The sequence below is a fragment of the Equus asinus genome, chromosome X (genome assembly GCF_041296235.1).
Source record: "Equus asinus isolate D_3611 breed Donkey chromosome X, EquAss-T2T_v2, whole genome shotgun sequence".
In the NCBI taxonomy this organism is placed as follows: domain Eukaryota; kingdom Metazoa; phylum Chordata; class Mammalia; order Perissodactyla; family Equidae; genus Equus; species Equus asinus.
In genome coordinates this window covers 23,060,726-23,088,177 of record NC_091820.1, presented here as the reverse complement: position 1 = coordinate 23,088,177, position 27,452 = coordinate 23,060,726, and the positions used below count along the sequence as shown (strand labels likewise).

Here is a 27,452-nt window from a genome sequence, read left to right as displayed (position 1 = left end):
ACTAAGTGTCTTTCTTTCTATTAAGTAGATATTTTTCAAACTAACTTTAGAGAGCTTTTACCAGAATAGGAAAGGATGGGGTGAAATATGACTTGCATACCCTCTAGTAGAAATATAAGTTGGTATAAATTATCTGATAATAATAATTTAGCAACATTGCAGAGTTGCATCTTACTTGGGGGCTAAGCTTGAAAGTTGGTCAGGAAGGTGAAAATCAGGCATACTCAAAATTATCCTTGAGAAAGCATTTAAATTATCAAAAAAGTATTGCATACAGACTTGATAAGCAGAAGTCAGCCAGGTTTTCCTCTATCGTTGAACAGATTGCTATTTCTTTTGGTGGAGCACTAGATGAAATGGTTGGCACGTGTTTAGGATCCATGTTGTATAAAAAGAAAATCTAACTTTAATCACTAGAATGAAACTCAGCTAGGCACAGTCTCATACTACAAGAGGCATGCCAACAATGAGAACTGAGATAACACAAGACTAGAGGATCCTAGCTCATGCTGCTCCTTTCCAAGAGTTAAGGTCACTGACTTTGAGGTTAAGCGCAGGCGAGCTAATGAACTAGGTTTTACTATTCTCATTGTTATTATCTCTCTCTCACTCTCCTTCTCTGGTATTGCTTTCTTCATTTCCATTGTCTCTGATTATTTCTGATTAGACATCATTGAATTTGTATGAGAATATGAAAGATGTAGTTCCAATCCATGTATTAAAAGCCTTAAAGATGTACATGTGATTCGACAATATAATTTCAATTCTAGTAAATTATCCTGAAGAATAAAACCAATAAAAATTTCAACAATGCTTCATGCATAAGGACCATCATCATAGCATTAATTATAAGATAAAATGTTAGAAAAACCTAAATGTCCACCAATGCAGACAAGGCTAAATGAATTATGGGCTATTCATTTTATGACAATCATTGCTTTTTTCTGCCCAATAACTTTCCACTCTCTTCTTCTCATAACAGACTCTCATAGCTCATCCTTGGATTCATGCAATCTGGGCTATTTATCATATACCCCTGGCCACATAATTGGTCCAGGAATAAGCAAGTGACCCAAATGTCTAACAGAAGTCTTCCATGGAATTCCTTTAATTAGAGTTAGAAGGGAAAGTCTTTTCCTCCATGAAATATGAAGATATGAAGATGCTAGACTGGAGTTACTTATGTCCACATTCCCTGCTAAAACAGGAAAAACTTGTTTAAGAATTTGAAGCTGGCATGAAAAGTTAAGTCCAAAAAGAGTGACTATTGATCATGATGAAATCCCTTGTTTCTGTAATTCCTAAGGCCTCTTCCATAGTCTTTCCTCTGCTTTGGTTACATGAATCAAGCTGTATTCGCTCTATATTTTTGAAATCTAGTTTGAGTTTCAGGAAACTTCAAACAGAAACCTGATCAGCTACTAATATTTCATAGAGTCAAAAAAAAAACATTTTGAAGACTATTCTGAGACAAAAAAAATGATCATGGAAAACATAAAGCAAAATGCAGATAGATGCCAAGTGTCTGTGTGAACATGTGCACGTGTAAGTGGCTGTGTCGGGAAGAGACTCTATCAGGTTTAAACAGTGGCTGTCAATAAGGAGTAAGATTACAGATAATTTTCTCTTTTCTTCTTCAAATTAATCCTCTTCTTAATGCTATTTGGCCACCTGTACTTCTTTTGTCTTTTTCTCCATGGTTGTGTGTGCATGTTATGAAATTTTATTTCCTGCCCTTTTATTTCTATCCTGATTTAAATTTTTCAAACTGATTTGTAAAAGTTCACTACAGTCATGCACCACATAATGACATTTCGGTCAACAGACCACATATACAACAGTGGTCCCATAACATTAGCACCATATAGCGTAGATATATAGTAGGCTGTACCACCTAGGTTTGTGTAAGTCCTGTAGGGGAAGAGCAAATTTTCTTCCACCCTTCTAGGTTCTTCTAGCTGGTCGAAGAATTAAATTAACGTGAGACAGATTAACAGGAGAACAACAAACAAAAGTTTAATAACATGTAGACACGGGAGAAACCCAGGAAAACCACGTAACTTGCCAAAATGGCCAAAGCCCTCACCTTAAATACCATCCTCAGCTAGAAAGAAAAGAGGTTGGGGATGAGGAAAGTCAGGGACTTTAAAGGGAAGAAAGGCAATTTACAGGTAGCTGGAAAGGAGCAAACATTTGCTAAACAAGTGTCTGGCCACATAGAAACAGAAGAACACAGAGGGGAGTCCAACAATCCGGTTTTTCTAGGCTCCTCCCTGTTGACCATCTAATTCAAGTTATGCTAAGGTGATAGCCTACTGCTTTAGACAGGTTTTTTATCTGAATTCTTTTAGGCAGTTGGGGAAGTAACAAGAAAAACTTTGAAACTTTTGCTTCTTAAAAATAATCAGCTCAGGGCCAGCCCTGATGGCCTAGCGGTTAAAGTTCAGCACACTCTCCTTCGGCAGCCCGGGTTTGGTTCCCAGGCACAGAACCACACCACTTGTCTGTCAGCAGTCATGCTGTGGCAGCAGCTCACATAGAGGAACCAAAAGAACTTACAACTATACACAACTATGTATGGACTTTGGGGTGGCAGGGGAGGAAGAAAAAAGGAAGAAGACTGGCAACAGATGTTAACTTAAGGTGAATCTTCCTCTACAAAAAAATAAAGAAATAAATAATAAACCTAAAATAATCCTCATATTAAAGAGACACATTTTGGGGTGGCAAATTTTGTTCCCCTTCAGTACACTCTGATGTTTGCATAACAATGAAATTGCTTAACAAACCTTTCTCAGAACTTATCCCAATTGTTAAGTAACATATGACTGTATACGTTAAGAACATTAAATATTTGTTACTTTTCATTGCAATGATATTTCCATTTAGTTATTTTTTTCTGTTTTATGTTCTTAAGTTTGTACTATTATACTCTTTTTATATGCTCTTGCATCATTTAGAATATTCTCTTCCATTCATAGATCAACAATTGATGATCATATTGGATTTTCTTATACTTTCTTTACATTTAAATGTTTAATTTACCTGGAATTCATAATGATGTTAGATGCTATTCATAATAGTTACCATTTTTTAAGCATTACAATGTTAGGCATTATGCTAAACTGTTTGTTTACATATATTTTTTCATTTATTCTGACATCTACTTAAGAGTTGGTAGTATTTTTAGACTCATCTTACAGATGGGGAAACTGAAGCTTAGAGATGTAAGGTAACTTTTTAATAAGTAGCAGAGTCAAGATTCAAACCCAGGCATTACTGACTTCCACACTACACTGCCTAGGATATGATCCAATGATCAACTTTTCTCTGATTCACAAAATTCCTGTTTTAAACTATAAATGAGGATCTCTATGTTTCTGAATACACTGAAGTACATTTAAACAAGAGAGACATTCTTATTTTTATACATTTTATCATAATTTATAAGAATTATTCTTATAGAGCTAAACTGAAATTTCCTACATTACTGCTTTTCAGGCCCATCCATATATGCTGATAAAGGATTGGTGCCAACTGAGTCTGCAGAAAACATAGGCACTTTCTCATTCACCAGCCAAAAGTGAAGTTCATTCTTTATTAGACAGCATAATGATCTATAGCTGAGACTTTTGGTTGCTTGATCTGCCAATTTCCAACAACCCCTGCTTCCTATTCAGTTTTTTGTGATTATTTAAGGGTTGTTGTAAGATCCAGTAAAAACCAAGGACAGTTGGAGCTAGACATTAGACCTAAAAGTTTACACACCAGTTAGTCTGTCAGTTTCCAATAATTAATCACTTCGGACATAAATATTTGGTTACACTAATATTCAATATATGAACACAGCATTTCCTTGGCTTAGTTTTTCATTAAACAATAATGGGGATCATACTGTCATAAGGCCATGTGAAGCTAGGCTTTCTTTTCTTCATTATGACCTCACATTTCCCATTCGGCAAGTCCATAAAGGGAACGAGGTTTAAAATAATTAAAATGTTTTCTCTTTAAAAATTATAATTTTTTATCAATTTGACTCCTAAAAGCATAGAAGTTCATATTTTTCAAACTCCTCATGAAAAAGTAGGGTAAGATAGCTAATGAGCTAGGCATAAAAGATCTAGAGGACATTTATCCTTCAAAAATTAGGCAAGAATACTTCCTAGGTGCAAGACCTCATGAGTCTCTGATATATGCTTGTACCACCTTAGTGATGCCAAGATTCATGAGTGATTCAGGAGGTTTCAGCCTGATCCCTCCATGCTCAAGCACCCTATCTATCTTTAATCTTGTTGATCATTTCATTACTGGCTGCAAAATGGTGATATTCTCTCAGGTCTTCTGCGTGTATTAGCTGAAACTATTCTTCAAAAATAAGTCTTCCTTATTTCCAATGTGCTTAGTCTGAAATACAGTTGATGTAGAAAAGGCAGATCAAATGTGAGTTTCTTTCTTTTTATTTGTCTCTTTTCAAAATAATTAGTTGAGCTCCTAGTAACTCCCAAAGGTGACTAATGAGCTATCTTTTTTTAGTATATTTGTGAACTCATGAGGTTTTTTTTTTTCTTTTTTTCCTTTTTGTTTCTTGAGGAAGATTAGCCCTGAGCTAACTTCTGCCACCAATCCTCCTCTTTTTGCTGAGGAAGACTGGCCCTGAGCTAACATCCATGTCCATCTTCCTGAATTTTATGTGGGATATCTGCCACAGCATGGCTTGACAAGTGGGTCTTGGGTCTGCACCCAAGATCCAAACCGGCAAACCCTGGGCTGCCAAAGTGGAATGTGCGAACTTAACCACTGCTCCACCAGGCCAGCCCTCATGAGTTTTTAAATATTTGATGTGTCCCAATTCATTGTAGTTGTTATTCTTATTGATCCTCAAATTGTCTCAAGCTATGCTCCGTCTTCATTTTTAATTGAAGGCAGAGAGCATTTCATCCACAGCTCCTTCCCTCTAGGAGATAAGGAGGTGCTGATGAATCCCTGTAATGCTTTAAAAAGACAAACAAAAAATTCTGCCTTATTGGATAAGGAGAAAATTTTCTTTTTATACTTACGTAGCGTAAAAGGCATTACTTTTAAGTCAAACCTCTGAATTTCACAGAAAGAGGTCAAATTAGAAAAAGAAGGTATTTGGGGATCTAAGCCTGAAGGAGAGAGATTAAAAACATGTTTTTGGTGGGCTCTCTTAAAAGGAGAAGCTCTCATGAGGATTTTAATTGATAGTAAACAGCAAGGTATAATAAAAATAAATTATGACAAATCACCAAAAAAAGGCAGAACATACTTATAACAGTCCTCATTTTAATTAATGAGAAATGGTCAACAATACCGAGCATTCCTTTTTTCTTGAGAACCTCTGTCTCCAAATCATGTGCTTGCTTGCTGTCCTTCTCCTATTTCTTACCTGCAGGACTTCTCCAATCTGTGGCACTTTAACAATGCTAGCCTCTCTCTTGCTCTTGGACAACTGTACCCCTTTGACATCTTTCAAAAGCATTTCTATTGAGTTACATAATATTTTGTTCCATCTCTAATTTTACCCCCAATTTCCTGTCCCATCTTCCACCTAGATGAAATCTCTACCAGGAGTCCACCTCTTCCTTCAAATATTTTCTTTTACTCTGAAATCTAGTCTTGCTCTTAATTTTTTTCGATTTCTCCAAATGGCACACCATCATCATCCCGGTTATCTAGACTCAGAAACTTGGTGCCATTTTTATCCCCTTGTTCTGTTATAGTCAAGCAACCACAAACTTTTGCAGTTAGCTTCCTCAGTGGGCCTCTTACAGAAACCCAATCATCTCCATTATTAATTTTTGGTACACCAACCCAGGTTCTCATGGTCCCCTGCAGTGATACCTGCAGTTGCCTGAGTCACTTTCATCTTCAATCTAGCTGTCTCAAATTAACAGATAAGCTCCCTGAACTATATCTTCCCATTTAAACCACATCAGTCATCTCAGAGTCTAAAATGTAATCACCTGCAATAATGGTTTTCTGGCTTTTCAACAGCTTTACATTCTTTCATTTTATCTTCCAAAATGAACTGTAAAGCATATATTTTTCTATATGACAAAAAGAAAAACACATGAGTTGTCGCAGGAAAAAAGAGTGATAAAAAGATTAAAGGATACAAGGAATTAGAGAAGGGAAAATAGTAAGCTATGTTGTATGGAATGGTGAATAACCTATAGACCAGCCCGGATGTGTGTTTTCAGGACCAGTCAGAGTCTCTGTGGCATCCTGGGCAAACTGGAAATAGGAGCCTCTCCTCAAGACAGTGCTGGAGACCATCTTAATATACAAACAAATCAGTGATGTCTCCAGGCTGGAGGCACCCCTTCGAGCTGAAGTGCAACACCTGCATGGTCCTAACCAGCAGCCTTTTTACACTCTATGATTATGCCATCATTGCTAAGTCACGTCTGTCATTTGGGCCTCACTTTCCAAATCTGTAAAAGAGGCATAGTAATTCCTGCTCTGGTTACTTCACTTGGTTACTGCAAACATAACAGTAGACAACGACCTGAACTAGTGGAGTGCAGGCTGGAAAGAAAGCAAACTGTAATAGAAACCAAAACTTCAAGAACATTTGGAACTGTGGGAATTAGGAAGTGCTGAGATGTCTGTTGCTGTTATGTTTGTGTTTTTATCCTGTTGTTGTTTTGTGAATTAGGAAGTGCTGAGATGTCTGTTGCTGTTATGTTGGTGTTTTTATCTTGTTGTTGTTTTGTGTCAGTGGTAAACTGATTATAAGAGAAAGAAGTAAATGCTGTAAAAGCTGAGATAGAGGAAGAAAAGGCCAAAGATAATGAAACAGTAAAGTAAAGATTAGAGAAATCTTTATTGCAAATTTACCTGCTAATGTATCTACTGCATCTTCTGCAAGACAAAGAAAGGAGAAAGAAATAACTTTTCTCGTGGGAAGATATGATTATATAACAATATTAGTAATAGCTAAGATTTAATATTTACCATGAACTAGGCATCATGCTAAGCACCTTCTTTCATTTGTTCTTCCCAATGATTCTATAAGATAGATGCTAATACTAGTCCATTGTGTAGATGAGAAAAACTAGGAGCAAAGGCAGGATGTGAAGACAGATTTTTCTAATTCTAGAGGCCTCTCTTTAACAATACTAGGCTGTACAGTTACCTCACAGGGAATAAGCATTACAGTCTAGCAAGAAATACAATTGAGATCTTCTTATTAATTCAATTGGAATGAATCCAGGGTATACATATGCAGTGATTCAAATGCTAAGAAGTAAAAAGCTAGATGAAAGTTTCAATTCACCACAAAAACAAAAACTTTTTTTAGAGATTATAAAGTAAGAAAAAGGGTCAAGCTTTAGGAACAAAATAAAAATACTGTGATTTAAAATTTTATTTTATTTTATTTATTTATTTTTTTGCTGAGGAAGATAAGCCTTGAGCTAACATCTGTTGCCAATCTTCCTCTTTTTTTTGCTTGAGGAAGATTAGTCCTGAGCTAACATCTGTGCCATTCTTCCTCTAATTTATATGTGGGTCACTGCCACAGGATGGCTGATGAGTGGTGTAGGTCCACGCCTGGGATCTGAACCCACAAACTCAGGCTGCAAAAGTGGAGCATGCCAAACTTAACCACTAGGCCATGGCACCAGCCCTCATGATGCTGCTTTTAAAAGAAGATTAAGTATGAGCCCATTCAGTTCAAGTTGGAGACAGCTGGAGATTTGGCCTTCAAAACACAAGTTAAGGGCAAAGGTGACAAAGTGGGGAGAGCGCTGATTACCTGCCAAGAGATTTTCATTAAGTTACACAGAAATACCACTGCTACTATATGAAAGACAGTTAAAGACATAATATAGCTGTCACTTGCTAGGTCACTTAAGTGTAGAACAGTTAGGACATGTGGTTTCAGTCTGGAGTCCAGGGACATCACAGTGTCTCCGGATAAGAGAACCACCAGTGAAAATAAAAAGTAAATGCCCAAGGACATGTCACAATAAAGGGAGGAAGGTGCAGTTAGGCCACCTTCAAGATCCAGCTTGCAAGAGCAAAAGAAAAAAAAGCAAGAAACTTCTGTACAAATGCAATCTTGAAAGTCTCCTGGGGATGCAAGAGAGAAGAGAGAACACAGACAGAGGGGGTGTGGGGAGGCTTAGGTACAGTTGAGGGAAATGGATTTCAAGTTATGGGGAAAATACCTGATGCTTAAAAAAATGAACAGAGGAAGGAATGAATAAGTTATATGGAAAAAAAATACTGAAGACTGTGAGGGGTGTATGAAGAACAGCTCTGTGTAGAAGAAAGTAGGCAGAGAGAAGGAGAAGACTTCCCTAGGCAATGGTTCTCAAGGTGGGGGCCTCCAGACCAGTAGTATTAACACCACCTGGGAAATGGATAGACATGCATATTCTCGAGCCCTGACCCAGACCTACTGTGTCAGAAACTCTAGTGGTGAGGCCCTTCAGTCTGTGTTATAAGAAACCCCCGAAGTGATCTGATGCACATTAAACTTTGAGAATACCTGGTCCAAGGAACAGCTAGAAAAGGGACTTCGACTAAATTAAATGACAAATGCGGGGGGAGTGGGGACAGAAGCAAGGGTACATAATAGAAAGGGCAAAGGACCACTAAAGTTTAGAGCTGCTACCCATGGATTCTGACAAAAGAGAAACCAAATTTACACAATCTTAGTACAAAAAAGAGGGCTTAACGTGATTGGGAGAAATGTATTACAAATGAAGGAACTACTTCTCAACTATTTAAGAGTATCAAATAGAACTTCCTGTGATAATGGAAATGTTCTCTATTTGCACTGTCCAATGTGGCAGCCACTAGCCACATGTGGCTACTGAGCACTTGAAACATGACTATTGCAAGTAAAGAACTGAATTTTTAATTTTACTGAATTTGACTTAATTTAAATAGCCACATGTGGCTAGTGGCCATCACATTTGATGACATAAACTTAAAGCTAATTTCATATGGGTCAAGGGGACACGAATAATGCCAACATGGACTTCCGTTTCTGAAGAAATAATATACAATCTGCATTGGAATTTATGCAATCATGGAAATAAATTAGGGCTTAGGAATATCACATTTATACATGTAGTTGCCCTACATCTAAAGAAATATAAAAGGAGGAGGCACTTAACATTTGTGCTTCACTAATTCTATGTCTTGGGAGGAGCTTCCAACGTTGTCCCAGAAAAAGATGATAAGCCTGGAAGTAACTGAAATGTATCCCACAAAATATACTTAGAATCACTTTGTAAGAATATAGGATTTAAGATTTCATATTTAGATATTTTCTATCAGATTTATCACAGAAACAAATCCGGATGGGGATGGTCTTCAGAATGACTGGATAAATGGGTAGGTGAAAAGAGACACAGTAGAACACAAAGCCAAAGCCTATGTCTTGGTGAAGAGTTAAAATAGTTTCCCAAAACTGAGTAAATTTTTCAAGAGCATGGACAGGGAATAAATCCTTGTTGAACAGGGAAAAAATTTAGTAAAAATATATATATTCAAGAAGAATGAACTATTCCCCTTTCAGGATTTCAGTGAAGGAGCAAGTTAAAATGGCAGAAGAAATATACTCAAGGAAAGGAGAATATTGAAATGCCTTAAAGAACAAAATGAATACCTCCATCCACAGAAGCATTTAATGATGAGGAGAAAAGATTTCTAAAAATAGAGGTTAAGAAATTGTAAGAATTGGAGTAAAAAGAGTAGAAATCAAAGAGTAAGTGAGCGAAGTATGTAGAATGAGAGCCAAGGTGACGACAAAGGAAGAGGTCATACAAGAATAAAGCACTACCTACGGATAAGTTACAATGTTCGAGAAGAAAGCACTCTGTTTCACAAGATTAAAAAAGACAACCGAAGATGCTGAAGGAGAAATAGCTGATAATACTTGATAAGAAATAATTGATAATAGCTGATAAAAAAAGGTCTTTAGGGTTCTCTCTCTCTCTCTCTTATTTAAAGAATGACTTCAAAGGCAGAAAAAGACAGAAAATACAGGAGGAAAGATACGGGCGAACCCTCAGGTGCAAGGAATGAAAAGGTTTTGATATTATATGTTGTCTTCCTGGCTCAAAAGTGATCAGTATGATCAAGTCGCTAATAAGATTTGAGGCCTAATTACTGGGAGAAAAAACAGACTTGCTCACATACCATAGTTTTAAAAATGTATTAAGATAAGGATGTTATTAGAAAGCAAATCTCGTTGGTAACAGTCAACAGTGACTACAGGTTTTGAGAAAGAATAAGGCTACCCTGTGAGTAGCAGAGCATGTGAGAATCAAGACGACACGGTGCACTATTAGAAAACAGACATTTGGAGAATGTAAGTGAAATAACCATCCCTAGCATAGGAGAAGCATTTGGAACATACTACTTGTTTTGGTTCAATTAATACTTTTCTGTTGGATACACATTTTTATTTTTAAGATCATGGACAAAGTCCCACACAAGTAACTGCAGTCTGATGACACTATATACCCATGAGATAAGAAAATCTATACTCATTGAACTGATTATGAAAGAAATCCAATAGGCAAGTAAGTGAGAAAAGCCACCCCTGGTGCTCCCTTTCTTTATGTATTATCTAGACCAACGGTCAGCAACCTTTTTCTATAAAGGGCGAGATAGTAAATATTTTAAGCTTCATGGCCTCTGTTGCAAATATTCAACAGTGGGGTGTGAAAGCAGCCACTGACAATATGGAAAGAAATGGGTGTGACTGACTGCCAATAAAATGTTATTTGCAAAACAGTTAGCCAGCCAGCAGGTTTGGCCTGTGTGCCATAGTTTGCTTACCTCTGGTCAACAGACACTTTAAAAAAGCATAAGTTTCTGAGAGAAATGAAATATAAAGTTGCCATAGAGACAGTAGTATACATGCTAAACATAAATAAACCTTTCTTGAAGCTATTTACTTATTCAACAATCATTATTGCAATAACAAGAAGAATGGAGATCAGAATTCAAAACAGAGAGAGCATGCCTGAGAAATTAAAATAAGAATCAACAGAGCCAGCCCAGATGGTCTAGTGGTTAAAGTTCAGTGCTCTCACTGCTTTGGCAGCCTGGATTCCTTTCCTGGTGGCAGAACCACACCACTCATCTGTCAGTTGCCATGCTGTGGTGGCGGCTCACATAGAAGAACTAGAAGAACTAGAAGTTCAGGACAACCAGGATATACAACCATGAACTGGGGCCTTGGGAGGACGGGGGTGGAGAATGAACACTCATATACAAGGAATATCTGTTGGCAACTCAATACCATTCCTCCTGCCATGCTCCCTTCCTGTACCACAGGCACCAGAAACCTGGGTATCTATCACATTTTCCAGAATCTTGTGCCAGATTCACAAGCCAGAGAGACACTGAAGATTTATTATGGCTTCCCTGGTGGTGATGGGCAGAGGTGTGGGCTTCTGCAGACATGAGATTTTTTTTTACAGCAGCCCTGGGCATTTCCCTACAAATCACCAGCTTTGATGATACCAGCAGTGGTGAAAATTGCTGGAGGTTTCCCGTGGTCTATGCAATTTTCTGACTCTCTGAAAGATTGTGGTTAAACGACGAGCTAGTGGCATCTTCCCCTGAATTTCATTCCCTCAGCCTTTCCAAGTGGTTCAGTAAAGCACTTGATTCTTTGTATCAAATCCCTTCACTGCTTGAAATCTATAGAGCAACACATCTTTTTGTGACCGATCCCTGACTAATACCGTATTATTGTAGAACCGAAGACGTCAAAGAAGAGGATGAGCTGAGGAAGAGTATTTACTGATGCTTCAGAGGTGAGGAAGTTGTGCAAATAAACTGGGATGTGGAAGTACAAACAGCAGACACAAAATAAAATGGAGAGAGAATGTAAAAAATATGTCATTGGAATATTAAGCAACAGTGAACAATTTCTGAGGTGAATATTTTTTATAAGTTAGTTATTTTTAAAATGCGCATGCTGGTTTATGTGGATCACAATATCCCACTTGTAAAATATAAAATACTATATCTTGAACATTTTGGGGAACGGCAATTTTTTCACAACTATTAAAACCATCCTAGAGAAGAGATTGTTGTCTTCTTCTTACCTATTAACAAAGTTTGGCTCAGAGAAGTTAAAGGACTTGCCTAAGGTTACACAGTTATTAATGGTGAGGGCAGGATTTGAAATAAGAACTGCCTGGCTCCAAAGCTGGCATCCTTTCTGCTCTAGCATGCCCAAAAGGCCACCTGCACTTTTGCAGCAGATTCAAACAAGGTTAGACCTGAAGAGCACAGAAAAACTTCAGTTAGATATTATTTTAAAGATATATTTTGAAATTGAACTTAGGGGCCGGCCGAGTGGCGCAGTGGTTAAGTTCACACGTTCCACTTCTCGGGGGCCTGGGTTTTGCTAGTTCGGATCCTGGGTACAGACATGGCACCACTTGGCAAAAGCCATGCTGTGGCAGGCGTCCCATGTATAAAGTAGAGGAAGATGGGCATGGATGTTAGCTCAGGGCCAGTCTTCCTCAGCAAAAAGAGGAGGATTGGCAGTAGTTAGCTCAGGGCTAATCTTCCTCAAAAAAAAAAAAAGGAAAGAAAGAAATTGACTGATTTATAAAATATAGCTATTCAAAACTGATTTTGTACCAGGGTAAACAAGGCTGACATGGTCCCTGCCCTCATGGATCTTATATTCTATCTAAAGCTGTAGCAACACTGATGATAATGAAGTACCTCCTGATGTGAAAATAAACGCACAAAGAAATGTATATATATAACTTACAAGAAAGTGAAAATCAAATGTCAAGGACTAAAGAATAAAAGACCAAAAATTCTTTTACATGAGAACTTTAAAAGAAATATTTAAGGGGCCAGCCCAGTGGTGCAGCGGTTAAGTTTGCATGTTCCACTTCGGTGGCCCAGGGTTAGCCAGTTCGGATCCCGGGTGCGGACATGGCACTGCTCGGCAAGCCATGCTGTGGTAGGCGTCCCACACATAAAGTAGAGGAAGATGGGCATGGATGTTAGCTCAGGGCCAGTCTTCCTCAGCAAAAAAAGGAGAATTGGCAGCAGTTAGCTCAGGACTAATCTTCCTCAAAAAAAGAAAAAAAATACTTAATTATAAGGCATAAACTTGTAAACATATGAACAAAACCCACAATATTTGAAAACTCAGGAAGTTGATGGTATGCTAAAGTCCTTCTACTAACAAGCTGCTGGTTGTAATTATTACAAGGCTTGGGCAGAAAAGAGCACCTATTTAAGTAGGAGATTCTACAAGCTAATTAATAGGTAAACATACTTGCAAAGAAAATATTCATAGAAGCTTATTAAAAGAAAGGTGAAGAGTAGCAAGAAGTAACAGGTATCTTACTGCTAATGATATTCTGAGGTAGTGTAAAAAGTCTATAAATATTTAAGGATCAAAAGGACCTCGGGGAGAATAAAACAGACTACAGAAAAGATTAAGTAAAGCAGGTAAGAGGAAAACAATGAAAAATTGAGGATGTCAAATTTATAAGAAATTGATAGGCTTGTGGAAACAGTGTCTCCCTATATAATGTAACACAGAGTCACAATTTGATTGAAGTCTACAGCCAGAGCTGAGATATCCCCCAGTTTATCTCGAGGCAGAGTTATCTCTAAATCATCCCCAGAGCTAAGAAGCCAGCCTCTGAATTACAGACTGGCAAAGCAAGAAGTATCATTTCAATACTTAAAAACGACTGCTGCCAGAAAAAATTTTTTGTCTCATTTTCAGATAAGTATTCTCCTACAAACACAGCTACTTCTAAACTTATTTATCCTATCTAAGTCAATATACTTATCAATCTAAATATACATATCATGATGTCAAATTTCTGCCATTTAGTTATTTGAACTAACAGGAAAACATCAGGCTTTACCTTTGTAAGTACGGAAACAATTGTGTGGGTTCTAAAAAAAGTCACAGGTTTTTAACTTCTAAAAGGTAAATAATAAGTGTGTAGAAAGGACTCATTCAAGCAGCAAAAAAAGTAGGAGTAATGTAAGAAATGAACAAACGAACATGCTAGGAAAAATCAATTGGGGTTTGATCTCTTTCCTTAATGGTTATTTAATTTTGATGTTCTAACAAACTGCTGAATCAGTAGTGGTATTTGCGTTTCCATCACATTTTCTTAGTCTACTACTTTCGTCCACAACAAAGGTGTTGTGGGAAGAGTTCTGGAGAGAGTTACCTATGGCCTATTTGTACACGCGTGTGTGTGCTTTTTTTTTATTATTGTGCTAAGAACACTTAACATGAGATCTACCCTTTTAAAACATTTTAAGTGCACAGTACAGTATTGTTGACTATAGGCACAATGTTGTACAGCAGATCTCTAGAACTTCTTCATCTTGCATAATACTTTATACCTGTTGAACAGAAATTCCTCATTTATCCTTCCCACCAGCCCCATCTAATGGCAACCACCAATCTACTCTGTTTCTGTGAATTTGACTATTTTAGATACCTCATATAAATGAAATCATGCAGTATCTCTCCTGTGACTGGCTTATTTCATTTAGCCTAATGCCCTCCAGATTCATCCATGTTGTTACATATGGCAGAATTTCCTTCTTTTTATGGCTGAATAATATTCCTCTGTGTGTGTGTGTGTGTGTGTGTGTGTGTGTGTGTGACATTTTCTTTATCCATTCATCTGTCAATGGACATTTAGGTTGTTTTCATATCTTAGCTATTATGAACAATGCTTCAATGAACATGGGAGTGCACCTGTCTGTTCCAGATCCTGATTATAATTCTTTTGGATAAACACACAGAAGTGGGATTGCTGGATCATATGGTAGATTTATTTTTAATTTTTTGAGAAACCATCATACTCTTTTCCATAATGGCTGCACCATGTTACATTCCCACCGACAGAGTACAAGGATTTCAATTTCTCACATCCTTGCGAATACGTGTCATCTTTTGCTTTTTTTTTTTTAATAATAGCCACCTCACGGGTGTGAGGTGATACCTCATTGTGGTTTTGATTTGCACATCCCTGATGATTAGTGATGTTGAGCATCTTTTCATATATATGTTGGCCATTTCTATGTCTTCTTTGGAGAAATATCTATTCAAGTCCTTTACTCATCTTTTTAATCAGATTACTTTTTTTATTTTTGCTATTGGCTCATAGGAGTCCATTGCATGTTTTGGATATTAACCCCTTATCAGATGTATGGTTTGCAAATATTTGTTCCTATTCCATAGGTTGCCCTTTCACTCTGCTGATTGCTCCCCTGGCTACGCAAACGCTGTGTAGATATAGCCCCGCTCGTCTCATTTTGTTTTTGCTGCTGAATTAAGGCATTTTAGTTGCAGTACTAGTTCCGCAATTTATAAGCTGTGGGATGTTGAGCAAGTAATAGAATCTCTACTTGATTTTACCCTCTTAGGTGAGGGCATTGTCTGATATCTAAGATCTCTAAAAGTTCTAAAATTTAAAAAAATAATTAAGATACAATTTAGTAAGTGATTAGTTTTCAGATGTTAATCATTCATTTACTCAAACTTGCAGTAAGCAACCACTATGCATAAATCACAGTGAAATGAACTTCTATTTATCATATATGCGGAAATCAAACTGTCTAGGCTTTTGATACATAGGTCAATAGAATCTACTCATCAAAGAAAAACAAAATAGGGGCCGGCCCAGTGGCACAGCGGTTAAGTTCACATGTTCCGCTTCAGGGGCCCAGTTCGCCGGTTCGGATTCCCATGTGCAGACATGGCACCGCTTGGCACACCATGCTGTGGTAGGTGTCCCACATATAAAGTAGAGGAAGATGGGCACGGATGTTAGCTCAGGGCCAGTCTTCCTCAGCAAAAAGAGGAGGACTAGCAGTAGTTAGCTCAGGGCTAATCTTCCTCAAAAAAAAAAAAGAAAAACAAAATAGTCTTTAACTTTAAGTCAATTAGATGATTTCATCTTTCTCTAGATGCTCTGAAGTAAAATTCTAATTTTAGAAAGATAAAATATATAGAAAGAGATGTAAAGGTATATACACACACATAGATACATATGCACATAGATGCAATATAAAATGTATTGTTACATATGGTTTGAATGTGACAGCTTCAATTTAAAATTTTCCCATGTTTTGGTGGATAACCTCTTATTGATACAGCTAAACTTAAAAATAAACAGTCTTTGGGGCCAGCCTAGTGGCGCAGCAGTTAAGTGCGCACGTTCTGCTTCGGTAGCCCAGGGTTCGCCAGTTCGGATCCCAGGTGTGGACATGGCGCCGCTTGTCAAGCCATGCTGTGGCAGGCGTCCCGCATATAAAGTAGAGGAAGATGGGCACAGATGTTAGCTCAGGGCCAGTCTTCCTCAGCAGAAAGAGGAGGATTGGCAGCAGACATTAGCTCAGGGCTAATCTTCCTCAAAAATCAATAAATAAATAAACAAACATTCTTTCTTCCAAAATAATTCAAGTTTTGCTGTTTTTTTCTGAAAAATATTTTCTGAATATATTTCAACAGTTTAGGGTACTCGGGCAACTGAATTATGTTAACCGAATATCTGCTCAGGTACTAATCTTAAAATTTTTCTGAGAAAAATTCACCCACCATTACTTTAGCTGAAAATATATCAATAGAATATATTGCATGTCAAAAAAAATCCTTCAGCAGCATGTTGTACACCTCAAATTTACATAACATTATATGCCAACTATATCTCAATAAAAGGAAAGTTTAAAAAATCTTTCAAAATGGCGGTGTATTTTTCATTTTGAATTAGAACTATATTAAGAATTAAACAGCTTTTAAAATTACATTTGAAAATTTACTTTGTCATACTTTTTTCCTGGTAATTCATAGGTCATAAATTTATATTTGCACAATTTTCTTTTGTGTAAAAGTCTGTCCCATCAAATTTGAAAACACATTTTGCTGAATACGGAGTCTTAAGCAGTTGTAGAAGGACTTCTCCTCTGCCATACCCACAGTCTCCTTTTCCTCTCTTTTCCAAAGAAAAAGCTGAACTCATAAAACCAGAGAATAGAATGGTGGGTGCCACGGGCTGGGGAGTGGAGGAAATGAGATGTTAGTCAAAGGGTACAAGCTTCCAGTTACAAGGTGAATAAGTTCTGGGGATCTAACATATAGCATGGTCACTAGAGTTAACAATAATGTATAGCATACTTGAAATTAGCTAAGAAAGCAGATCTTAAGTGTTTTCATCACAAAAAATGTAACTATATGAGGTCATGGATGTGTTAATAGGTTAATTAATTTGATTGTGATAATCATTTCATCATGTATACACATTAAATGATCACACTGTACATCTTTAAAAAACAAAAAACATGCTGTACAACTTAAAATAATATACACACTTTTTATTTGTCAATCGTGTCTCAATAAAGCTGGAAAAAAAGGCATGGGGATAATATTTAAAGTGGGCAAACTCAAAAGCAAGAAGGGAAAGTGCCAAGGTACTATTTCAAATCCACCCACTTATTCTATTATTTTAATTCTCATCCTTTACTATTTTTTCCATCTTACTGAATATTATACAGCTTTTAATCACATTTTAATTTTAACCAAAGTAGAATTAGAACTAGTAAAACAATGTTATACATTATTCATAATATGCATATGATTAAAATGTCCAAATTAGTTAAAAATATACAAATTAGACAATAAAAAACACAGATTTGAAAAGAACCAAATAGAAATTCTAAAAATAACTTAAAAATAACTTAGAAAAGTTCTCAAAAGATGTGATAAGCCATAGATTAGATATAGCTGAAGAGAATTAGTGAATTAGAAGGTATTTATAAGGAAATTACCCAGAATGTTGCAAAGAAAACTAAAGGGAAGGAGGATATAAACAGAAGTTAAAAGACATGGTAATATAAAAGGAGAGTATCAAACATGATGGAGTCATAGAAGGAGAGACTAGAGAGAATATGGGAAAGAGTACTTGGAGCGATAATGGTGGACAATGTCCCAGAATTGGAGAAAGGCAAGAGGCCTCAGTTGAAGGTCCATAACCAAGTTCCGGTATTTAAATCCTCAGACCGCATAGTTACGAAAATAGAGAACATGAAAAATGAAAATCTTAGGAGTGGCAAAAAGAAAAGATGGATTATCTGCAAAAGACAATTACACAAATTCTGTACACAGAATACAATGCCCAGCTAAACTATTATTCAAGAATAAGAATGCAACAGACAAGTTACAAAGGTAATTACTAACGTGTACTTTGGGAAGTAGGAAATTCAATCCAGAAGGAAGGATTAAAAGCCATAAGAAGAAAACAGTAAAATGAGTACTTTATTACTACAAAAAAAGCAACAATGATTAATGGGAGGGATAATAACGTGTAGGACCAAAATACTAGGCAACAATAATATGGAATATGGAAAGAAGTAAATCAGAATTTAAAAATTCTACTGTTCTTGCACTGTTTAGGGAAGAATAATGACTTCATTAATTATGAATGGTATAAATTTAAGGATAAGAGCTCAGAAAAAAATATATATATAACTGCATAGCAAGAAAAGAGATGAAAAAGAGAATAAAGAAAACATGACTGTTCTTGCAGAAGAAGGCGTTAGGAGAAAAGAATGACATAATAAATAAACAGCAAAGCAAATAAAATTAGGTCCGTAATTAGGAAGAATTAAAAGAACAAACTTAGAAGGACATGTGAACCAAACAAACTTCAACTATAATAAGAACTTTGCAAGAAAGTACTGAGACCTTATCATATTAAGATCACCCTTCACTGTAAAAAATACGTTCCATTAAATCACTTGTTAAAACATGTATAAAGCATCGCTGGTCGCGCATGGGTATTGTAGATCTTCATCAGGCATAATAATTGTTTTAAGGGAACTGTAATCCATTGAGAACAGTCACTTGTAAAATTTTTCATAACTGAAAAAAAGCCATATTCTGTCAGGCTATATCCGTTCTATTCTAATACTGGCTTGAAACATTTTTTTTAGAAAAGCTGGTTATAAAATAGGGTATCAAAATCAAATGATTAGAGATGTACCATTCATCAAAATATCCGGTTTCCATAAGCAACCTACTGTATATTTATTGCCCACGAACTGCACCTTTTCAATCCATTCTACCACTTGTAGAAACCTATTTATCACTTGTAAAGAGTTTCCTAAGTTCACTACCCACTGGTTAAAATAGAACTTCCTTTCATTTTGTCCTCAGTGTAGTTCTTTCAAGCCTCAGGAAGGGTCTCTTAGCTCCAGTATTCCGACTTTGGTAAATAAGAATGTATTGACCCTATTCATAAATTTTTGATTTTATAAACTTTGATCATATCTTCTCTTAGGCCTCATTTTTTAAAACAAGGGTTTTTTTTTTTAAGTTTCTCCTAGTATGGAAGTTTTCTCCCCTAACATGATCAGTCCACTTTTTAATTTAGTAGATTATTCCCAACTCTAGTTTTCGGAGGGGTTTTTTGTTGTTACAGATGTAGAAATGCAATGGTTTTGTGTAAGCAGTACATTTTCTGGATTATTTCTAAGATATTTCATGTCAAGAATTCTGTGCCTCCACTATTATTAGTCTGCTCTATTTCAAAATGTTTGAGTGTCTGCAGGCTCAGTCTTAAAATCACTTCTCTTTGTTGTCTACCTTTTCTCCCTTGGTAATTTCATTAGTCTCATAGCTCTAAATAGCATCTTTATGCTGATGACTCCCAAATTTGTATTTCCAAAATAAATCGCCTCCCTGAACTCCAATCTCATATAGTTAACTATCTTCTGAACATCTACATTAAAAGACTATTAAGTTTCTTAAGCTTCACATGTCTAAAACACCCCTCTTGATTCCCCTCCTTCTACAATTTGCTCTTCCCCTGCCTTTTTTCACACCACTAAGTAGCACCATGAGCCAATAAATAACTCAAGTTAAAAACCCAAGACTCCTCCTTGGTTATTTTCTACCCTACATATGCCAGGCAATACTGTAGACTAGCGGTCCTCAACCCTTTTCGTGTCATGACACACTGAAGTAAACTAAGGAGGATGCTCAAGGCTGGAGGTAACCAGCCTGGGAGTTTGGGCTGCCTCAGTTCCCACTCAGCCACCCTTAAGACTGAGATGATCAATATCATGGTGCCCCATTAACCTGTTTGTTGCTACCAGTTGGGATACTCTGTCGTAGGCTTTACATACAAAACACCTCCTGAATTTAACCTCCTTTTCCCATCCTCATTGCAACCACTCTAATAATTCCTCCAGTTCAAGTACCTCAGGAAGCTGAGGTTAGTTGGCAACCTCAAGCATCAGTGCTAAGTGGGGTTTTTATGAGCTTGGGTGTTTTTCCTGGGAGTGTGGTTCTTGGAGCTCTGATCCTTACTGTGAAGCATCCGGGCTTAATTTCCTGGCTTTCCTAGCAATGCTGGGAGCCATCTAATTGACTTTAATGAGTCTCATTTTGCTTAAACTAACTAAAATTATTTTCCAATACACAGGTCTTAGGTGAGCACTCCCTTATCCAAAGATGCCTTTCATGACCACTCAAACCACAGTATCAACTCAAGTCAATCAAATCCAAGACCATAATTTATTTTCTCTATAGGACTTATCAGTACCTCATATTTCTAATTGATTTATTTGCTCACTGTCCGTCTCTCTCCAACTAGCTTCACAAAATTAAGAACCTTTTCTGTAGTGTTCATCATTTCATCCCCAGTGCCTAACTATTCTTGTTAAATGAACTTTTAGTAATCATTAGCACCATTTTGAGCATAGAAACAGATGGGATCATCTTTTGAAAACAGTACCGAATATCATAAGGATCCTTTTTCCAAGTTGCATACGCATCAGGGTAGCTTAGTAATTAAGAGCACAGGCTCTGATATGAATGCGCTCAGGTTCATATCTTGCTTATACAATTTACTATCTGTGTGACCTTGGGCAAGTTATCTAATGTCTCTGAGCCTCAGTTTCTACATCTTATAGGATTGCCATGCAGATTAAATGAGTTAATATAGGTCAAGTTCTTAATTAGGACCTGGAACATTGAACACACGTTAGCTTTTCTTTTTATAACCCAAGAGCACAGCGAAAATTAACTACTACTGATTCACCCCTGTCTATTTGTCATAGGTGTATGAGAAGATGTAAACTCATTTCACCCTTAGGGAACTTACAACATAGATAAAGAGATAAGATATGTACTTTGAAAGGGAACCTGGAATGAATAAATGAAAGAAAGAAATACAAAGAGATGGGGGGAGAGACAGAGAGATAAATAAGGATTTAATAAATGGCTGATACTTAAAAGCTGTTTGAATTAAAAGTAGTCAAGTTAAGTTTGTTGAAAAATATTAGGAAATATTGGGACTTGAAGCATTGATAGGATTTGTATCATTATAGAGCAAGATATTGTAGGAGACCATGAAAGCAAGTAAATTGGTTTAGAGATTTCATAAGAGTAAATAAATAGAATGAAATAAAAAAATTTGAGCAGAAAAGAATCAGTGATAGAAAAAACTAGACAAATTTTGGAGAATCTGGAATCACAAAAGAGTTTGTGTTTGCATATTATCCCCTCAATGCTCTCTCACTGAAAGTTGTAAAATGAGGCAGGAGTAGGTGGTGGAGGTATAATTGGAACATTGCTCTAACCCAGGCACTGTGCAAATCATAGACTTGTTTGTTCTCAACTCAACCCTAGGAGACGGATCCTATTATTCACAGATAAGTAAATTGAAGCTCAACCACTAAATCAGTTGTTCTAGGTCTTACAACTAGTAAGAAACAGGGCTTGGCTTTATGCTGATGTCTGTATGAGCATCACACACACAAATGTTTTCCACAATACTGCAATAATATCTTTTAGAAATTATTTTGAAGACTATGTGCTGACTGATTTGAAAAGGGAGAATCTATAGAAATGGAGGTGATGAGGCTGCCATGGTGAGATTTAAAAATATGAAATGAGAAGTACTTAAACTAGGATAATATTGATGGGCACCAAGGGATGGGGGAAGAGAACTAAATTGGGCACACAGAATCACAAATTCTGATTGTGAAAAGAGATGACCTTTAGGGTTTATGCGAGATTCGTGGTTTGATTCCTTAGGCTGAAAATGGAAGGACATATTGAGCAATATTTTCAAAGGTCCATCAAGGATAAGGAGGAAATCACAGCTATGATTCTCCATTAATAATTACACTCTTCTCAAGAAGAGTACTTTACAGATTAGTGTTCTGTAATGTCTATTATTACATTAGATGTAAACCAAAACCCTAAGGTAAAGCAATTACTGTATCCATTTTAAGGAAAAGTAATTGAGGTTCCTAAAGATTAAGTTATGACTGAAGAACTAATAGAACCCAGGTCTTCTGACACTGGTATGGTCTTTCCACTTTTCACGTTGTCTCTGCCACTTAAATTGTGCTGTTGTTTACCATGTGCTGTTATAGAATCCAATGATTTCCCATCTATAGAAGTGAAATTATTTATCCGGACACATCCAATTTCCTTGAGTGTCTGTTGAACACTTATATGATTAACCCACTCTTCCTTGTGGCAACAGCCATTTGTAATACATACTCTACGCTTCTTGGCAAAGAATGTACAATATTTTTCTTGCTCTTCTTCTTCAGAGAAGACTCAGATTGACTCCACCAAATTATATCTAGAACATCCACTGTGTTTTCCACTACATAATGGAGTCCATCTGATTTGACTACTTCAAAATGAAATTTGAGAGTGGAAACCAAAATGTCTTCCAATGAAGACTAGAGAAAATTAAGTTAGGAAAACATACTTTTATCTTAATACATCGCCAACATACGCAAGCACTTAAAGTCCACTGAATTTGTTGAACTGGGGATGTACTGTCTCCTTATCTGCCCAGAGTTTGCACTAAGCAGCATTATTCTCGGTCTTATCTTGGACTGCCCTCTTGCCCAGGATTAGCTTTGAGAAGTCAATTATGAATTTACGTGCCCTTTACTGATATTTTAATTTGTCTAGTTCAACAAATCTTAGTTTAACCACCTTAGGCTAGTTGTTGGCTACCTTCTTCTCATAAGCATAGTTTTCCATTTTGCAAAATCTTATTTTCGGATCATGTCCCAATGAGATGTTCCACCAGTCTCCTTGTAAAGAATTGAAATTTGCCATTACTACTACCCAACCTAGCCAGCCCTGGAGGTCTAGTGGTTAAGACTCAGTGCTCTAACACTGTGGTCCAGGTTCGTTTCCCAGTCAGGGAACCACACCACCCACCTGTCACTTGTCACACCACTGGTATTTTAAATACCAGCAGAGTCACCCATGGTGGACAGGTTTCAGTGGAGCTTCCAGACTAAGACAGACTAGGAAGAAGGACTTGGCCATCCACTTCTGAAAAAAATGGTCATGAAAACCCTATGAATAGCAGAGGAGCATTGTCTGATATAGCTCCAAAGATGAGAGGATGGCACAAAAAGGCCCAGCAGGGTTCAGCTTTGCCATATGCAGGGTCACTAGGAGACAAAATCAACTTCACAGCACTAACAACAAATTACCCAACCCAACTGTTCACATATACCAATTTAATTTCAGTCTGAATATTCTGATCAGAAAGTCTAAAGAATACTCCCATTTTGAAAACAAAGAATATAAACCCCCTATTTAAGAAGGAAAAATAGGAATTCCGAACTATTAGTCTCTCAAGAAGAACAGAATCAGCTTTAACTAAAGAGAAATCATGAAACAGCCATTTGGACCAAAATTCTTTGTTTATTCAAGAACTGTATTGTTAAATTTATTTCTCTGTGCTGATAAGAAAGCTAAACGATGCAGGATACTTATAAAGCAAGGCAAAAAAGAAAGAACCTATTTGCTAAGTTGAGGTGAAGTTCTCAAGTAAGACTGGATTTGACTGTGTCCTATTTTATATCACAAGTCACAGATCTTCATTTTCCTTTCTGAGATTCAACAAAATGAGATAAGGAATTTCTTGGCAAATTGTTTTACTAGAGTCTGCTTACCTATCTAAAATATTTGCATAAAATTCAAGTTTTGTGAAGCATGTTTAGATAATTACTTCAAGGTACAAAATATGATTCCTTCCCAGAGAGTCTTTTATTTATTTATTTATTTTTGCTGTGGAAGATTCACCCTGAGCTAACATCAACTGCCAATCCTCCTCTTTTTGTATGTGAGACACCACCACAGCATGGCCACTGACAGACAAGTGGTGCAGGTCTGCGCCCAGGAACCAAACCCAGGCCGCTGAAGCAGAGCATGCTGAACTTAACCACTAAGCCAGCAGGGCTGGACCCCAGAGAGATATTCTTCAGCCACTCTAGAGAATTGAACAATCCTACCCAGATACTCCTTATCACTCTCCTCACTTCCTGCTTTTTTTTATTGTCCATAGCACTTATCCTGCAATAATCTACTACATACTTCACTTACTTCTTGTTTAGGTCAGATCCATGAGTCAGGGACTTTGTTTTGTTCTCTGCTATATCATCAAAAGAGTGTCTGGCCCATAAAAGGTACTTAATAATAATAACAATAATAATAATATTTGTCACATGAGTAAAATAATGTTTACATAAACTAGATTCTGAAACTGAGTTTTTTGGGCCAAATTTTTATGTCCTCTGGGACATTCTGGAACCTATAAACTAGCTTTTGATGATGTTCTAAGATTTAAAAAGAGTTTGGATATTGGAAAACATATAACGTAAAAGAAATAATGTCTGTGAAAATAATTTTCTGGTTATAATATGCTATTCACAGAACTTTGTTTACTTCTGCTTTCACAATTACCTGAATAGATATTTTTTATTTGTTTTTTATCTTACTTTTTCTTATTTCCCTCTCTGCCTCTCCTTTCTTTTCTCCTTTCTACTTTGGCTTCTTTTAAAAATTTCTTATACTTCCACTGGAATGTGAACTTTATGAAGAGTGGGACATGGTCGGCCTCATTCAACTTGTACAATTAGTGACTAGCAGGATGCCTGGCACACAGGAGGCATTTGATACATTTTTTTAAATTACTTGTTTTATAATGAAGGAGTTGTATATCCAAGTTTCAAAATTACATATTTGTTGTGTCTCTAAAAACCAAAACAGAAACACTGAAGAAGAAATCACATATTTTACCTAAGAATCTATATATTAAAACAAAATGTTAAAGTTAAAAAAAAAAATTTGGATATACCCCTTCCTGTAAATAACCACTTGAGTTCATACATTGTTCTTTTATTTTTTTCTCTTAATATTTAGAGAAATGAAAGGACATCAGAAGCACTGAGGGCTCAACGACTCTTCCATATCTCCTCAGTTTCTCTAAATATCCAGGCCTCTTTTGTTAAGTGTTTCATAAAACTCATTTTTCATAATATTCAAAGAAGTTAATGTGATGGAAGAATCCGTGACATTTTATAAAAGAAGAATTAAGAAAATCCTGTGGTAAATATATATCACAAAGTAATATCCATGCAAAACTCATTCCTGAAGGAAAAAAATAGTGAAAAGAAATAAAAATTTTGTCTCTAATCTATGAAACAAAATATAACCTGACTTCAGCCAATGTTGATATGTCAAGCTTGTTTTGCCTATTTTTTCTCCAAAAGATGGTTTGCATCCCTGGGATACTGAATAATTGTACAGGCCGGCTTAATAGTGATGGTCATTAAGCGCAATGGGGAAAAGTTAAAGGTCCACCACTAGCGCAGATTTTATCTGGCTTTGTTAAGTTTGGGATATAAACTAAACCATTTTAATGTTTAATGTGTATATCTTCTATACAATTGTAGGAAATGGACTGTGTAAATTAACAGATAAGTAGAACAGGGTTGGAAGGCAAGCAAACCTTTTCATGATTCTCCTCTATGAGCCACCACTTTAATGAACAAAGATTATACACATTCTAATTAGCCATCACTTCTTTCCAGTGTTATCGTTTGATTTAGCAAATGCATGAATGTTTTCTTGTCACAAAATACCTTAAATTTATTTAAAAAGCATAAAAGGGCATATTATTCTATGGACAACCAACAGCTAATATTTATTAAAGCCAAGGAAAAAAACTTGCTATTCCACATTGCTTACCCATGAAGAAGGCGACATGAAAGAAAAAATCCTTTAAATCATTAATTCTACAATATTTCTTTTTGAGATAGTTCCCTATTAAGCATTATATTTTGTTTGTGAGACTGTTTACTTCAGGTTGTTTTGTTTCTTAAAGCAATTTACTCCCAAAGATTCTGAGGAATCTTTCTAAAAAATATGTCTAAGTAAAAATACTCTGACAAATAGATTCGAGCATGAACACATAACACTGCTTTGCCAGAAAGCATAACATATGATTTCTGCCCTTCAAGACTTAGCAAGCTAGTTGAGGAGATAGAATTTATTCATATGAATCAATGAGACTTAACATAAAATATAAAATGGAATTGCTAAATTGTATAGCAGAGAAAGTAAGTGCTACACCAGTTCTAAGGAACTGGAAATCATTGTGGGCAAGAACTATTGGAGAAGGAAAACTTCCCAGGTGATGCAGAGCTTGATGGAGAGGCAACATTTAACAAGATTAGGAAAAGACATTCCAGATGAGGACAGCAACACCAGATGCTGTAGTCAGTAATTTTCACGTTGAGCTATGCCTATTAAATTAGCAAATCAATGTAACAGATGATGTTCAATCTCTATGGTATGTATGTATCTTGCACAGCATCTGCATTTATAGAAAATCCTCTTTAACATAATATTTGTAGGGGAGAGGAAAAACCAACAAATACTCATTCACTCAGAATACTCATCCGACATATATTTATTGCATTCCTACTACATGACAGATACAGATTTATCCAGTAATTGAAAAATGTTCCCTTCTCTAATGGAGCTTACTGTCTAGTGGGAGAAGACAGATAAAAAATAACAGACATATCGCTTCTTGGCCTTTTGGCTAAGATCAAGTATAGTATCTGTTCTTATCAGTTTAATATCTGATACATCCTCTATCCAAGGACAATATATTAAATGGGTTTTTGGAATTAGGAGGTGGAATAGGAGCTTGCTCCATCCACTCTATGCATCAACCTGGTATTGCAGTACTTCTAGGAACAGTGCACACCTTTCGGGGGAATGTAAAAGAAATAAATAAAGGAATAAATAACAGACATAATAAATAAGTAAATTGCATATGATGATGGGAGATATACTAAACTCTAAAGCAGCACAGGGGAAATGAAAAGTGCCAGAGTTGGGAGTGGGGGCGTTAAAGGGTTATAGTTTAAAACTAGAGGGTGAGCCACATTAAAAAGATGTTATTTTGGCAGAGACCTGATGGAGGTAAAGGAATTATAGGTTTATATATGGGAAAATTGTTTTTAAGCAGAGGAAGCAGTAGGTGCAAAGCCCTAAGGTAGGAGCATGCCTACCATGATTTAGGAACAGTGAAGAGGCATTGTGACTG

The 27,452-nt window shown here is 36.5% G+C and overlaps 1 protein-coding gene and 1 non-coding gene across 2 annotated transcripts in view; one reads left to right on the top strand and one right to left on the bottom strand.

The window, feature by feature from the left end:
* IL1RAPL1 (interleukin 1 receptor accessory protein like 1) overlaps nt 1–27,452 on the bottom strand; it is a 1,280,310-nt gene that overhangs the window by 1,114,971 nt on the left and 137,887 nt on the right. The window lies entirely within an intron of this gene.
* LOC123282765 (U2 spliceosomal RNA) lies at nt 26,923–27,113 on the top strand. Its single transcript, XR_006523004.2, has one exon. It is a non-coding gene; the product is annotated as a U2 spliceosomal RNA (small nuclear RNA).